General features: G+C 40.7%; 1 long non-coding RNA gene across 5 annotated transcripts in view; it reads right to left on the bottom strand.

Moving 5' to 3' along the window:
- Positions 1 to 14,878, bottom strand: part of LOC144322009 (uncharacterized) — a 103,703-nt gene that overhangs the window by 32,551 nt on the left and 56,274 nt on the right. The window contains exons 8-9 of one of the 5 annotated variants that reach the window (XR_013387571.1): positions 1,299 to 1,358; positions 976 to 1,104 (exon numbers count right to left, since the gene is read on the bottom strand). The exons of the other annotated variants lie outside the window; for them this stretch is intronic. This is a non-coding gene — a long non-coding RNA (uncharacterized LOC144322009). The remainder of the gene's footprint in view (positions 1 to 975; positions 1,105 to 1,298; positions 1,359 to 14,878) is intronic. 5 annotated transcript variants of the gene reach the window in all.

The following is a 14,878-nucleotide window of genomic DNA, read 5'->3' as shown; positions in this document are numbered from 1 at the left end:
AGGTCATGATCCCAGGGTCCTGGAATTGAGTCCCATGCCAGGCTCCCCGTAGTAGCCTGCTTCTCCCTCTGCCTGTGTCCCTCTCTCTGTGTGTGTCTCTCACAAATAAATTAAAAAAAAAAAATCCTCTAGTGTTCTAAAGCAATCTAAAAACACTGTTTTAAGAAGGATGCCTAAGCCTCACCAACCCCTCATGGTTCTACTGCTCCATCTGTGGGTATCACACACGCTGAATCTTATCATGTCCTTTATTAGGTCCTGTCTTTCAGAGGACATTTCATCTTTTTTATATTGGCTTCTTTCTTAAAAAAAAAAAAAAAAAAAAAGGAATCCTCACACCTTTATATTACCTAAAGGAGAAGGTCTTCATAAACTTTATTAATAAATGGTATTTATTACCACAGATAATGGGCTACATGCTCCATTCATTTATGACTGAGTCCTTATTGCATTGACAGACTATCTCTTGCTCAGGAGGACTCTTAAAAAGAAAGATTAACCCCCATCCCTACCCCCACCCCTGCACCACCTTGCTGGTTGAGTAATTATTTTAAAAAAATAAAAATCCACACCTCTGCAAGCGGGCACACACTCGCCTCAAGTCCCCATGACACTCGTCCCGAAAGGGCTCCTAAGCCCCTGTCTGCCCTGGATCCTGCCAACTCCAGCCCTCGCCTCCACATTTCCCTTTCTCCTGCCTGTCATTTTCTCCAGACTCTTATTATCTACAATATGAAATGCTGTGCGCTGATAGATATTGGCAGAACCTGGTTAAAATTCATTTCACATAGCTTGCTCTTACTTCAAAGGAACAAAGGTTTTCTTTTCTTTTTTTGCTTTCTTTCTTTCCTTTTTTTTTTTTTTTTTTTTTTTAATCCTAAGAACAGAAAACCAAGTTATCTTTGTGGTGTTAAGCATGAAACTGGGTCTTTGTTTGAAAAGCAACATCTGATGTTTCCTCTCTTTTCAACTCACACAACTGGGCCCTTCTGTATTACGCATCCTCAGTCCCCCGGCTTTGGGATTTTTGTCATGTCAGGAGCTGCTGACAGCTGGCAGACTGCTGTGTGAAGAGGGATACTTCTCCTCGCCAAATTCCTGAGCCTACGAGGCAAAGAAAAGGCCTCTGTCTAAAACAAGGGGAGTATGTTTGCCTCGATTCTCTACTGCTTTCATGCAGCTGGTATTTGTCGCAGGGGAGGGTGGCTCTGTGCATCTTAGAGCGGAGCATGATCTGGTCCCTACCGCAGACCCCTCCCAGCCCTCTGCTCCACCAGGCTGCCCTGGAAATCACTAACCTCTTGCGCTTCCCACGTCCCGACGAATTTCCAGTCAATTCTACCTCCCAGGAGTTCAGCCTATAAATAATAATTGAAAATGTGATCTTTGATTAAAACATAAAAGCCCCAACATTTAGCAGCTGAAACATTTAAGCCAAGTGTTTTGTACTGATTGATAGGCGTGGGTTGGACAGAGAAACCGGAATGAAGATGATAAAACAAGTCATTGTTTTGGGCAGGATGCTGGGCAGAGTTTTCTGCCTTTTGTTAGCGCGGCGTGCTGCATTAATGTGGGTCAGTAGTTGGGACACCACTAATGTCTAGCACATCAGAAGTGTTGACTCGCTTATCACCATCTGTCATTTAAAGAGATCTAATATGAACTCCGCTGCTGTCAACCTCATAAAAGACTTAATTTTTATACTTAGATTCTGGATAGACCACAGAAGGAGACATTCCCAAAGCATTTTTGATTGAACCCTTTTTTTTTATTTTTTATTTTTTTTGCCTTCCTACAGGAAAAAAGATGGCATTCCGCCCAGATACACTGGTGTTTTGAACATAATGTCCAAGCCACTCTGTAATAGAGCCAGGGCTGGACATTCTTCAAGACAGCACGATTCAGTGTTGATCACTTTCTTTACATTTTGATTCTATGCAAAGCCGCCTGTGAAATCCTTGAAGCCAAATAAACAAACAAAATAAATAACAGGCTGCACTTAACGTGCTTACAGAATTATAGGGTTTTGAGAGATGGCATGGTATCCTGCTAGAAGCCATAAAAATACCCCAGCTGTTTCATAGTGTGGAAGAAATATATTGGTTTTACATTTTATAATTTCAAACTCTGTTGTCAACAGGCAACTTATGTTACTTTATATTCCACTCATCACAACCCACCGTAATTCCTCATGGCAGAGCAAAGTAAAATATATTCCTCTGTGCTGACACTACTTATTGTTTTTTGTCTCCTATAAATGATTTGTGGCCCTGCTTTGAATTTGGGTAAGGAAGTGCATTTCCAGAAGCTTTTATAAGAAACAGCACATTCTGTAGCATAGGACAGTCAGTCTCTAAGGAAACAGGAAAAGGCTATTTGGCTCTTTCTCACGGGGCATTTATGTTTTCTCCCCTTTCTTTCTGGCAGGGTCTGTTAGGCCTCTCTTGTCAGAGAAATTCATCAAGCCGCTGTTGAATCTATTAATCCCTTGGTTTAGAGCCCATCGGCCCACGTCTTCCCCAGGTAATCATTGTAAGCCCTCTACAGCAGCCTCGAAAGGTCCAGGTCAGAAAATCTCTTCCATTTTCATTTCATTGTTGATTCAGAGGCTATCAAGTGATAATCGTCAAGGGCTCAAGAAGAGGAGGTGACACCATTGTCCGGGCACCTCACAATGATGAGGAGCTCTGTCCGTTGGTTTTGAACACCTTACCCACACATTGGCTTACCCCCAAGTCATAAGAGAGGCCACAAGTTTTTCTTGAGAGGAGATTTGTACTTGCCACATCAAGATACAGTATCTTCACGGAATTTTTTCTTTTTGGAGTCATAACCTGTTTTGATAGGGTGGTCCACCCGGGTCTTCTAGGTTTGTGCTAAAGGTGGGACTCGAGAATGGTGTTGTGAGCTGTGCCTCCTGGGGGGGAGGCAGAGGCTCTGTCTGCCTCAGAGGGCTACTCTGACAGTGCCCAGGGATCTTCTGTGATGAGGACAACCCTGCTTTCTCGAAATGATTTGAAGTTGAGCCAGCTCAGCGTAGGCCTACTTTATTGTAATTTCAGGCACTCCTGTTTCTCTAATAAAATAAAACCTTATGGCAAAGAGATAATAACACCAACAACCGCCCACATTAGTAATAAAAGCATGAATTACCATTAAAGTTTCCATCGGAAAAACATTTTTAAATGTCCTTAAAACACTTCCATGGATGGAATTACGGTTAAGACGGTTGAAATAATTGAGAATTGTGAAGAGTAACATGGATGTTTTAAGCTTTTTTGCAGATTAGTTAAATCTCCATCAGTCCTAATGACGTGGGTACTATTGTATGCCCATAGTTTGCAGGTAAAGAGGTAAGACCCAGAGAGGTCAAGTAACTTGCTGGGGGTTATCCAGGTAGTAGTAGCAGAGTGAGTGAGAATTTAAACCCATGCCCGGGATCCAGTGACTACTCTAACCATCGTGCACGCTCCTCCCAAATGGTTATTGTGACAATTTCAATGTCTCCTTATTTTTTGTCATGTCTTTATTTTTTATAGTAAACTCCTGAGTGTAATACCAAACAAAGTATCTTCCTGAAGTTAAGGGGTGCTTGTCTTTGCAACAGAACAAAAGTGGCCATTCCCTCTTAATGTGTGGGAAGTCACCTGGTATTTATCTACCAGGGGAGGTGAGGCAGCAGAAACGTCAAAAAAACGACAGAGAGACCATGACATTTAGCAAGGGCTCCCATTCATCGTGACTTTATTAAACACTCCGTCAACATTGCTTTTAAAATCTGCCTACAAAGGTTTGGTCTGTATGTGTCTAACTAAGGAAAATGACTCTGATTTTTTTTACCCAGCAGTAGATTCTGGAATGTGGTTTCGAACCCAGATCCATATGCCTGAAGAGGCTTACAGGGCCCTCTGTCCCCGGAGCTCCACATTGCCAGCAGCGAGATGGGACCCCAGATACTCCCCCACCCAATAATCCCAGGTTCACTTTGCAGAAAGGTTGCAGGCTTGAGAATTTGGTTTAAAATGCAATGAAGAAGGGTTGTACTATATATGGCAGCCTTGAATCTCCAGGGTGGGGAGGTATGTAGTCATTTTCTCGAGGGAACATGTTCACATTTATTTCATTAATCTGAAATAAGCAACTCATATTTTCACACAACCTCATTTCCATTCATCCAGCTGCATGGAAGCCGGTTTCTGTGCTTGGCTTCTTCATTGTTCAAGGGAGATTTCATCAACTAATTGAAAAGAACACATCTCTGTCCTCCACAGAGCTAAATACATACAACAATTTCACCACCAATGCCAGACACATTATCAGTGTCCTGATCTTTGGCCTTTGATACTTTCAAGAGATGTCCCAGGGGAAATCTTTCCCTGGAATGTTAATCTGTTGCTTCTCTGACCTTCTACACATGTACCACATTATTATTACAACCCACATGCTTCTCTTTTCATGCTGTCATTTTGACAATAGAACCATCGGGCAATTCATCTTTAGACCAGAGAGCTGTAACAAAGTGCATACCAGTAAGTGAAATCAGATTGGCTAATGGTATTGTTTAAATGCAATAACATTTCTCTCCTGAAATCCACCCAGATTTCAAATGATATGTCATTCCTGAGGGGGATGCTCGGCAACAATTAGCTACTGGTGATTCATCACAGGGTCTCACTGTGGGGATCTCTCTTTCACTTTTTTCTGAACATGCTTAGGAAACATAAATTAGTCCCTGAATTGGAGCGGTGTGGATTTATCAGTCAGGTTTTCTGCCTTTACCTTCTTTCTTCTTTCATCTGGCAGATGTTTATTTCATCTCCAGATTTATTGAAAGCAGTGTGGGGATCTGAGAGCATTTAGCAATACTGAAAAGCCATTTCTTTTAAATTCTCCCCAAATGTCAAATGTCACCTCCTCAGAGAGGCCTTCTTTTGACCACCCCCCATACAATAAACCTCACTCCTATTAGTATCTATCCTCTTTGTCCGGCTGGCTGGCTGGCTGGCTGGCTTGCTTGCTTTTGCAACACCTAGCATCAGCTGTCATAGGATATACTTATTCATTGGTTGGCTATTGCCCATCGTCAGAATGTGAGTTCGGTGAGCACGAGAGTGTGGCTGTTCCACCCACTGCAGTCTTCATTAGCACTAGGATTGTGCCTGGCTCCTCGTAGGGGCTCCAAAGATTAGTATCTGTCAAGTGATAAAGAATCTTCCACCCTAGAGTAGACAGGAGGATGCTTTGGAGGCATATGAGCTGTGAATCTCACTGATACCCAGTAGGCATTTTTTTTCTGTTCCAATGTGATAATGAAGGCAGAGGAGAGACTACTGCACACAAATTACTGCTTGTTTGTAGCCCAGCCTTATCATCTGAAGCATTTGAAAAATATACTGTGGGAAGGCTCTAGTCTGTTTTGTTTTATGGATTCCTTTGTGGTACTAACCATCGTTTTCAAACACAAAGTAACCAAGGTTTATTTGCAAACATTAGTCATGGTTGACGGCAGGAAATTCTGAAGCTCGTATGAATAGAGCTTTTATCTATATACCTGAGCCAAAGAATCATCACTGAAGAATCTTCTAAGGTTGGTGGAGAATATGTGTGGGTGGGTGGGTGTGCGCACATGCGCGCAACTGTACCTTCAAGCCCCTCCCTCATTACCGTCCACAGGACTGTAAATTGACCTGCTCTGCTCTGCTTCTGTCCATTTGCAGACAACCAGTAAAAGCCAACAGGGTGAGCCCTACTTACGTAGACTCATGGTAGATTAGGTATTGTTGCAGGGTGCCTCGGTGGCCTGAAAGGGTTCGTTCTCCTCCCCTAATGAGCAAACTTACAAGGAACAGGTTTTGAAGAAGTGCTAGGGAATGCTTCAGGATGTACTTAGATGAGAAGAGTATAAATGATTCATCTTCCTTGGATCCTCCATAGACTGTGGTTCTTTTCTTTCCCTACTGAGAAAATGACCACTCTTCCTTTGTGGATGTGATAATTGCTACCCTGGCATAGTAACAATTAAGGAGAGTTGCCATGGGAATCTGTGCAATCCTGAGTGGTGGAGGAAGTGGGCCGGTGAAGGAGTCACTCACAGGTGCAATTTTTGCTATCTGATAATAATATTTAAAATAATTTTCCATTTCTCTGTCTACCTGTCTACCTACCCACCTATCTGCTCTTCTCTTCCTCTGTATCTCCCAGAACACTCTCTATACTCTCTTCCAAATATTGGCTTGGATTGCTAGTCAGGATTAGTGTCAGATTCTTATTCTCATGGACTGGAAGCAGTTAGAAACAAAGGAAGGTAAAGAATGTCAGGAGAAGTAGAAAGGAGACCGGGGTGGACGAATTGTATTTAAAAAATATAATCTTCTAAAACCCAGGATAAAAGGCTTGGGGGAGAAAAGATGATGTGAAACCACAGTTAGTGAGAGATCAAGCAGCTTCAAATAGCACTCTTTTGGTTGGTGAGACAGGTGTCCAGGTTGGTAGGGGAAAGGAAGCAAATCACATGACTAGATTGAAATCATCAGTCTCAAGAAAGGAAAGGTAGATGCTGACGATGACAGGAATTCTGGGCCCTTCCAGTACTCCTGGAGGAAAGCTCACACATATTTTGGCTTTCTCACGGTGGACTGCAAGGGTAACACTGGTTTCTCTGAATGCTGAATTAAGTGATGCGGTTGTTGCTTTCAAAGCATGTCAGTGGGAGCAAGAGATGAACACACGGGAGCCCAGAATCTCAGCCACAAAGATTTTTCTTTGTGAGCAGGAGCTTGTTGCGCCCTTTCAAATCCAGCTCAAAATATGTACTTTGCAAGGTTATTGCTTTTCATCTTTATCGTTCGCTCCCTCTAAAGAAATTGGTAAAAGCGTAATGACAAATCCCGGAGCTGCTTAAACCTGCAGAGAAAGCTTCTAATTTCTAATTCATCTCAACGGAGATTGAATTGTTCAGATCGGCATTTCATTTAAGGAAGATAGAAATGAGAGAAGGTTAGTCTGAAATAGCTCTTCCACAGGGATGAACGGAGATTCGTCAAGTTTTAGCTCGCACCATCAACTTTCAGGTGACATGTCCACTTTTGAATAACACTGGGCATAACACAGGAGATGAAAACAATTTTGAGAGCAGATAGGGCAGCCTTTAAAATTTAGAGCTTCTGAGATGCCTGGGGGCTCAGTGGGTTGAGCCTCAGACTTGATTTCTGGATGTCGGGGCTGTGAAATTGAGCCCCACATGGGCTCCACGTGGATCTTCCCTCTTCCTCTACCTCTCTCCCTGCTCTCTCGTCCTCTGTCTCTGTCTCTCTCAAATAAATAAGTAAAATCTTTAAATAAAAATTAAAATTAAGAGATAAAATTTGGAGCTTTTGTTTGAGCAGCTGAGGAGGTTGGGAAGATAGAAGTGAGGTCAGAGTGCAATTAAAAAAAAACCTGAAAATGCTCTGAAATAGTAATTTATTTAGTACATATTAGTTGAGCATCTATGGCACATCAAGGATAGTTCTAGATTCCAGTCACAGCTATGGTGATCAGCCACTTGGTGGTCATCCAGGCAACTGTTTACCATATATGGGCAGTTCAGGCACCTGTCCAAGCCAAGTTGGATCTCTTTACATGGACCTCCCACCATGCTCTTAAGGGACTCTATCAGTTTCCTATGGCTGCTGTAACTCATTACTACAACCCACACATTTTTCTTATAGTTGTGCAGGTCAGAGGTCTGCAATGGACCTTATGGGACTTGAACTGAAGGGCCCACAAAGCTCTGTCCCTCCTGGAGACTGCAGAAGGCGGGCTGCTCACATTCCTTAGCTTCTGGCTGCATCAGTCTCATCTCTGCTTCTGTCGTCCCATCTGCTCTGACTCTGAACCTTCTACCCCCTTCTTCTAGGGACCCTTGTGATTATATGGCATTCACCCCATGATCTAAGATAACCTTCCCACTTAGGTTCCTTAACTTAATCCTATCTGTAAAATCTCATTTGCCACACAAGATGACATATTCACAGGTCACAAGGATCGGAGCATGAACAATCTTGAGGGGCTACTATTCTGACTCCTCCGGAGACTAAACATTGTTACTTATTTTTCTATTTATGATCCGATATTCAGGCTCATCCATCTCTTGCTTGCAGTGCCCCTTTTGACACTCTCATAACAGCCTTCAACTCTCCACACAATTATTTCCTCATAGAAACTGCTCTTTGTAAGGTCACCTAGATTCCTCCCACTGCAATATTAACCCGATGCATTTTAGGGCTTCTCTTTCTTCATTGTAAGAGTAACACATTGATGACCATTCCTACCCTCTTTTTAATAACAACAAGGCTGCTCTCATTATTTATTATTTACTAAGCTCCAGGCACTAAACTGAACACTTTATAAATGTTAATTCCCTTGATCTTTTCCATGGTCCCATGAGTTCAGCATTATTTTCCACACTATCAGTGATAATACAGAGACTTAGCACCGCAGGTCCCACCTAGAACTTTCGAGCCTCCATGTCCTAACTCCCACTTCTCTGCCAAATGATAAATCTAGACAACTGAGTGGCTCCTGGGTGTCTTCATGGGTTGTCCCAATTCTCTTCTCAACCTTAACCCACAGAGATACCACCAATCAACTGTGACCAGAAATGTGGCAGTCACCTCAGATTTCTCCTTCTCTTCTACATCCAAGAAGCATCCAAGCCCTGTTGATTCCATGTCCTAAATGTCCTTGAACCCAGCTCCTCATCTCCACTTTGATGGCTACCACCTTAGTTTTGGTTTATCTTGACTCCTGTCTTCTTGTGTCTCTTACTGAGCTAGCTTCTAAGTAACTTTGTACCCTGATGGTTCCCCATGCATTCTCTTCCAGTTTTTGCAAATTTTTTCTGCACTTGGTCTCCATAATAATCTTAGGAAAATAGAATTCTCATGCTGTCATTTCCATACTTAAAAGTCTGTAATTGTTCTCATATGTTGTCAAGTCTTGCCTTCTCCTATCTTGGTACCTCTTCTCCACTTGTTTTTTCTCCTCCACACGTCTCACCACCTCTTTCCCCTCCCTCAGTAAACACTGGACTAAATTAATCAACTTAGAAATAAAACAAATGAATATTTGGATAACTTTTTTCACACTCGGTAAAAAATAAAAAAAAAACAATTGCAAGATGAATTTTTTTCATAATTGGAAATTTTGATATAACAATCCTAGGAAAGGTCTGGCAAGCATACAAGCACTTAAATGGTTGAAGGGAGTGTGACTTGGTTTTCTTTTCCTGAAAATAATTATGTTAATATATAATAAGAGCCGTAAAGATGTACAATTGACCTTGTGTTTCCATTTCTGTGGATTTATGCTAAGAAAATAATCAGGCAGTATGTATGCAATTAAAGACTGTATTCTTGAATATAAATCTTCATGTTCAAGAATATTTCAGCATTATTCATTAGGAGAAATCGAGAGACATGTCCAATAATAACCTAATGATTTAAAAATTAAGATCTGTAATAGGCTGGAAATATACCCATTAGAAATCATGTTTTCTAAAATATACCATAAGAAAATATTCACAAGTATTTTAGAATATACCATAAGAAAATATTCATAAATATTCACAAATATTCACAAATATTTTTAAATAGAAAAAGCAGAATTTTCTAGGAAACAAGGCAAATACACCAAATAGGTCAATGTGTTAACATAGTTGTTTGTAGATTTGTGATGGCTTAAAGTACATTTTTTATACTTTAAATTTTCTTTACAGGAGATAGAGATAGGGGATAGATGAATAGAATATGGAGGGGTTTTAGAGCAGCAAAAATACTATCTGTATGAAACTCTAATGGTGGTTGCTTATCCTTATGCATTTATCCAAACCCAAAGGATGTACAGTGAAAGTGAACCCTAATGTAGACTCCAGACTTTGAGGTGATTGTAATGTGTCACTGTAGGTTCATCATTCATCATGGATATTCAGCTGTGATGGGGAAGAGGGGTGTTCTATGTGTAGAAGGCTATGCATGTGTACAGATGGGGGGTCTGTTGGAAATCTCCATACCTTCCTCTCATTTTTGCTGTGAACCTAAAGCTACTCTTATAAAGATGAGTCTTTTCAAGAATTTTTTCTTTATACTTGACAGCATTTGAGTATGACCTCTGGATACAAATGGTCTAGATTCAGATTCCTATCCTAATTTCACTTCTTACTATGGTGACCATGAGCAAGTCACGTAACTTCCCTACAACTCCATTTTCCCATCTGTGAATTGGGAAACATAGAAAGATGGATAATAGCAATAATAAAAGATGTTGAATGTTGATGTAATATAATCATAAAGATCATAGTGTAGTGTCTAACACAGCCTGAGCACTCATTGGACTTCTAGCATTGCCACTCATGGGTTGTGAGACCACAAAAAAAGTTATGTAGCTGCTGTGAATCTTGGCAAGTCCTTCTGGAGTGAATGCAAAATGCACAGTGCAAAGCACAGTCCTCTCACTTGGTCAATAAATGGTAAGATATGAATAACAGTGCAGGGGCTTAGAGCTTGGATTTTGACATCAAAAGTTGACACAGTGGGGGTCAAATCCTAGCTTTACTTCTTACTGTGAAAAAGGCAAATCAAGAAAGAAAAAAGAAAAAAAGAGAAAGAATGAATGAATGCAGGGTGTTTTGGCCTCAGTTTCTTGTCCTGAATGGGTGCAGGATCTCTTTTAGAAGGTGACCGTGAGGATAAAATGTATATTATATAAATGTATAGGGTTCTTAACCTGGTCCCTGAGTAAGTCAGTCCTTAAAAACTATGGTTAGCTTTCAAATGACTGAATGAAACCAAGTTAACTTGATGTAAAATTTTCATGATATTTCTCAGTGGATTATAAATGACAGAAAGGATTCATAATTGATGATGAATTGGAGGTTAGCCAAACAACAAAAAATGTCCTAGAATAAAAGCAAGGAAATCAATCTATAAGCCTATAGAAGTTACTAGTAAAGTGTTGGGAGGAGGGGCAGGTACAGTCAAAAGCATGATTCACTAGAACTAAAGGAGCAGATTATTTAATAAAAAAACATACCTAGTAAGTGGCCATTCAAGGTCAACACTGCTTTTAAATACTTTCCATTTATGGATTGCCTCCTACAATAAAGATGCTGCAAAGCTCATCAAATGGATCTTGTTGTCTCAAGGTTGACATAAGACTTGGGCTTCCTCTGGAGAGATTAATAAATTGACACTTCTTATATCATATTTCCTTTAAATAGTTGTGCCTCCTTGTTTTAGGGAAGGTAGGAGAAACTGATTTTTTTCCATTAACAAAAACTGTATATAAAAAGCAATCACTCAACTGATTTCACTGGCTTCACAGAAAAGTGACCAAAAGAAAAACAAGTCCAAAAAAAAAAAAAAAAAAAAAAAAGAAGAAGAAGAAGAAGAAGAAAGAAAAAAGAACCCAAAATATATTTCCCCATTTTCTATAGTTCTCTCAATTTTTTTTCTTGCAATTTTCTAGATGAGACAATATCTTGGGAGGCAAATTAAGGGATTTGACATTTAGATAATTAGACTAAATCACTTATTTGTGGTAAGCAAAACAACATGCATTATTGATTTTTGAACTCAGCTGACAGCAAGCTCATGTGAGATTCACAAAAGTACTCAACCCAGACAGGTTGACACCAGTGAGGAGTTAAACCAATTTACATTTAGCCAATTTATTCCAGTGATATTTCAGTTCCCCTTCTCGATCTACATCCTCAGTGGATACCCAGCGTGCCTTCCCATTAATTTGGCTTTGAATTCTACTCCAAAATCTGTGGGTTGTTGAAACAGGATGAAAAAATATTCCAGGGATGTGACTCTTCTAGGGGAAGTAATTCTGAAGATAACACTTCACAGGAAATTCCTGCCATTGGATGATCAAACTGTGCTGTGGGTTAATTGGCAGGAAGGCATTGGAGAGGCAGTGACTTTTATGGTATGCACAGTAATTAGGCTAGATCGGTTATCCCTCCACTGAGCACTGAGATGGAATCCACTGAATCCATGATGTTTTCTTTCTTTCTCCCAAAGCTGAGTAGCTGAGTGGAAAATCTTCCCAAAATGGAGAAAGGACATTCTTCATTCTTCTGATCATGCACACTTAGATCGGCAGTGTTTCCTTGGACCACTTTGTGTTGCAGAGGTAGTTGGGGATAAGAATGAGAGGGGGTTTTTTGTTGTTTTTTGTTAAGATTTATTTATTATATATAGAAAGAGAATGTGAGTGAGCAGGGGGAGGGGCAGAAGGAGAGAGAGAATCTTCTTCATGCAGACTGCCCACTGAGCATGGAGTCCTATGCAGGGCTCGACCTGGAGATTATGACCTGAGCTGAAATTAGGAGTTGGATGCTTAACTGACTGAGCCACCCAGGTGCCCCAAGAATGAAATGTTTGGCATGAATTTCAGTGATGAAAGATTATCAAGATGGAATATGCTAAACTTGGAAGAAAAATACATCACTAGATAGATTTTCCCCATACACTCTTCCAAATATTTAATAAAAATTAGAACTTATTCTCCAAGGCTTCAGTGCCTATTCCTCTTCATGAATGTGCACCCCTCATGGTTTCAGTTACCAGTTTATGCATAGGGAGAAAAATCAGGTTCGGAAGATTTCATGCTAATCTGTCGCAAACAGTAGAATACCTTCTTGAAATTGGGAAAGAAAGTGAAAGGAAGTGACAACACTATAAAACATGTTTCCTAGTTCCCTGAACACTTGAACCTCAGTGTGCTCTGAGCTAAGGTTAGTCCTCCACAGTATGTTGTTGCTCAGGAAGATTCATCATTCAGAAGGAAAAAAAAAAAAAAAAAGATGCTACCACTAGTTACACAAAAGAGGGAATGGGCACTGGCAAGCCAACTCAATTAAACACATCTTACACCAGTGGATCCCAGCCATGTTGATTTTCCACAGTCCAGTCAGATTCAGTTTTAAAATATACATTTCTAGGGGATCCCTGGGTGGCTCAGGAATTTAGCGCCTGCCTTCGGCCCAGGGCGTGATCCTGGAGTCCCGGGATTGAGTCCCACATCGGGCTCCCTGCATGGAGCCTGTTTCTCCCTCTGTCTGTGTCTCTGCCTCTGTCTCTCTCTCTCTCTCTCTCTTTCTCTCTCTTTCTCTCTATCTCTCTGTCTCATGAATAAATAAATAAAATCTTTAAAAAATAATAATAAAATAAAATAATAAAAAAAATATACATTTCTAGAACACCTTTCTGCCTTTCAAAACAGTATGTGAGCTAATATCATCTTGATTTACTTTTAATTGGTAGCCAGCCCTCTCACCCTGTGACCTGGATTGGGGAAACAGTTGACAGAGGGAGTATCAGGACCTGCAATTAACATTTCAGTGTCTTGATAACACTGGCATCGGGAGCCTCGAGCAGTATCTGTTCTTTCTTTGTGAACTAAGTCTAGATTTTTTTGAGTGATTTTTCTTTCATTCTTTACTTTTTCATACATTCAGGACTGGGGCAAGGTACTGTGAATATGAACCATACAGGATCTCTTTTCTAGCAAGCTTCTTCCAGGGATAAGAGGAGAAAAATTGTGTCCCCAGAGACTACATTCTAGGAGATAATTCCTTTCCAGACAGAAAAGATGAATAAGATAGAGCCTTTGGGTCATCTCCTATGGTTTTCTGATTTTTCCTCCAGTCTGAACAACTAAGGCTCTCTTGCCAGTAAGCAGAATTTTCTCTTTTCTTTCTTTGCTAAATGATGCTGCTGTAGAATGCGGTTTCTTAGTATCTTGCATAGCACTTTGCATGCTGTTCCATCCCACACAGTGCTGCCATTTTGTTGACATCCTGGTACCCATGTCTCTCTCACACCACCACCACTACCCCTCCTTGGTTCTGCCTCTGCTCTGGGAAGAGATTTGGGGTCCAACCAGAGTGTCTCATTGCTCAGTCCTGGGTCAGATCCCCTGAGCTGATGCTCAGGGCTCTGTAGTTCACACTTTATAAGAAGAGTCCTCTTTCCACTGGACCGAGTAGACCCCAAACCCTCCCCAAAGACCTTGGGTAAGAGAGTTAGTTTAAAGGTATCTGTTTGAACATGATTTCTGTGACTCTAGGTCTCTTAACAAAATAGAGTGGGGCATGGTTCACTCATTCTAAATAACTCATAATGACTCATCTCTTTGTTTCTCAACTCCATATTTTAATTCCTGAAGGAGGGGAAGGATTTTCATTTTAGCATCATAAAATTATTACGGGAAAATTATAGTCCTTGAAACCAAACATTTCTGTGGTAAATTATATTTTTAAAGTAGCCACAGAATAGCTCTCCTTGCACATGGTCTTCTAAAACCATAGAGAGGTGGAGCCTAACTACCCTCTCCTTCAAATGCATTAGGTTGTGACTTACTTATGACCAATAGAATGGATGAAAGTAAAGCAATGATTTCTGAGGTTGGGTCATAGAAGACAGTGGCACTTCTGCCTTGTTTTCCAGAATACTAATTCTTGAAAGTTTCATGCAACATGGAAGCAATCTGACAACCCTGAGGTTTCATTCTGTTAGGGAATCCAACAGCCTGTGCAGAAAAACCCCATAGGGAAGGCCCTGAGCCTACTCAAGGAGAGGGGGATGCCAGACCTCAGCTCCTAGTTCCAGTTGGAATTTGGCTATAACCACAAGAACAGCTACCATGGCAGAACTGCCCAATGTAACCCTTCGAGAGTTTCTGATCCACAGAAATCATAAGAAGATTATTGCTATCATTTTAAGACACCAAGTTATAGAATGATTCATTATGTGGCGGTAGCTTAGTAGAATAAGGCCACTAGTCAGATCAGACTGTGATAAAAAAAAAAAAAACCCAGCACAGTTTGGAT

This window comes from Canis aureus, chromosome 10 (genome assembly GCF_053574225.1).
Source record: "Canis aureus isolate CA01 chromosome 10, VMU_Caureus_v.1.0, whole genome shotgun sequence".
Lineage (NCBI taxonomy): Eukaryota > Metazoa > Chordata > Mammalia > Carnivora > Canidae > Canis > Canis aureus.
This window is presented reverse-complemented; position numbering and strand designations above follow the sequence as displayed.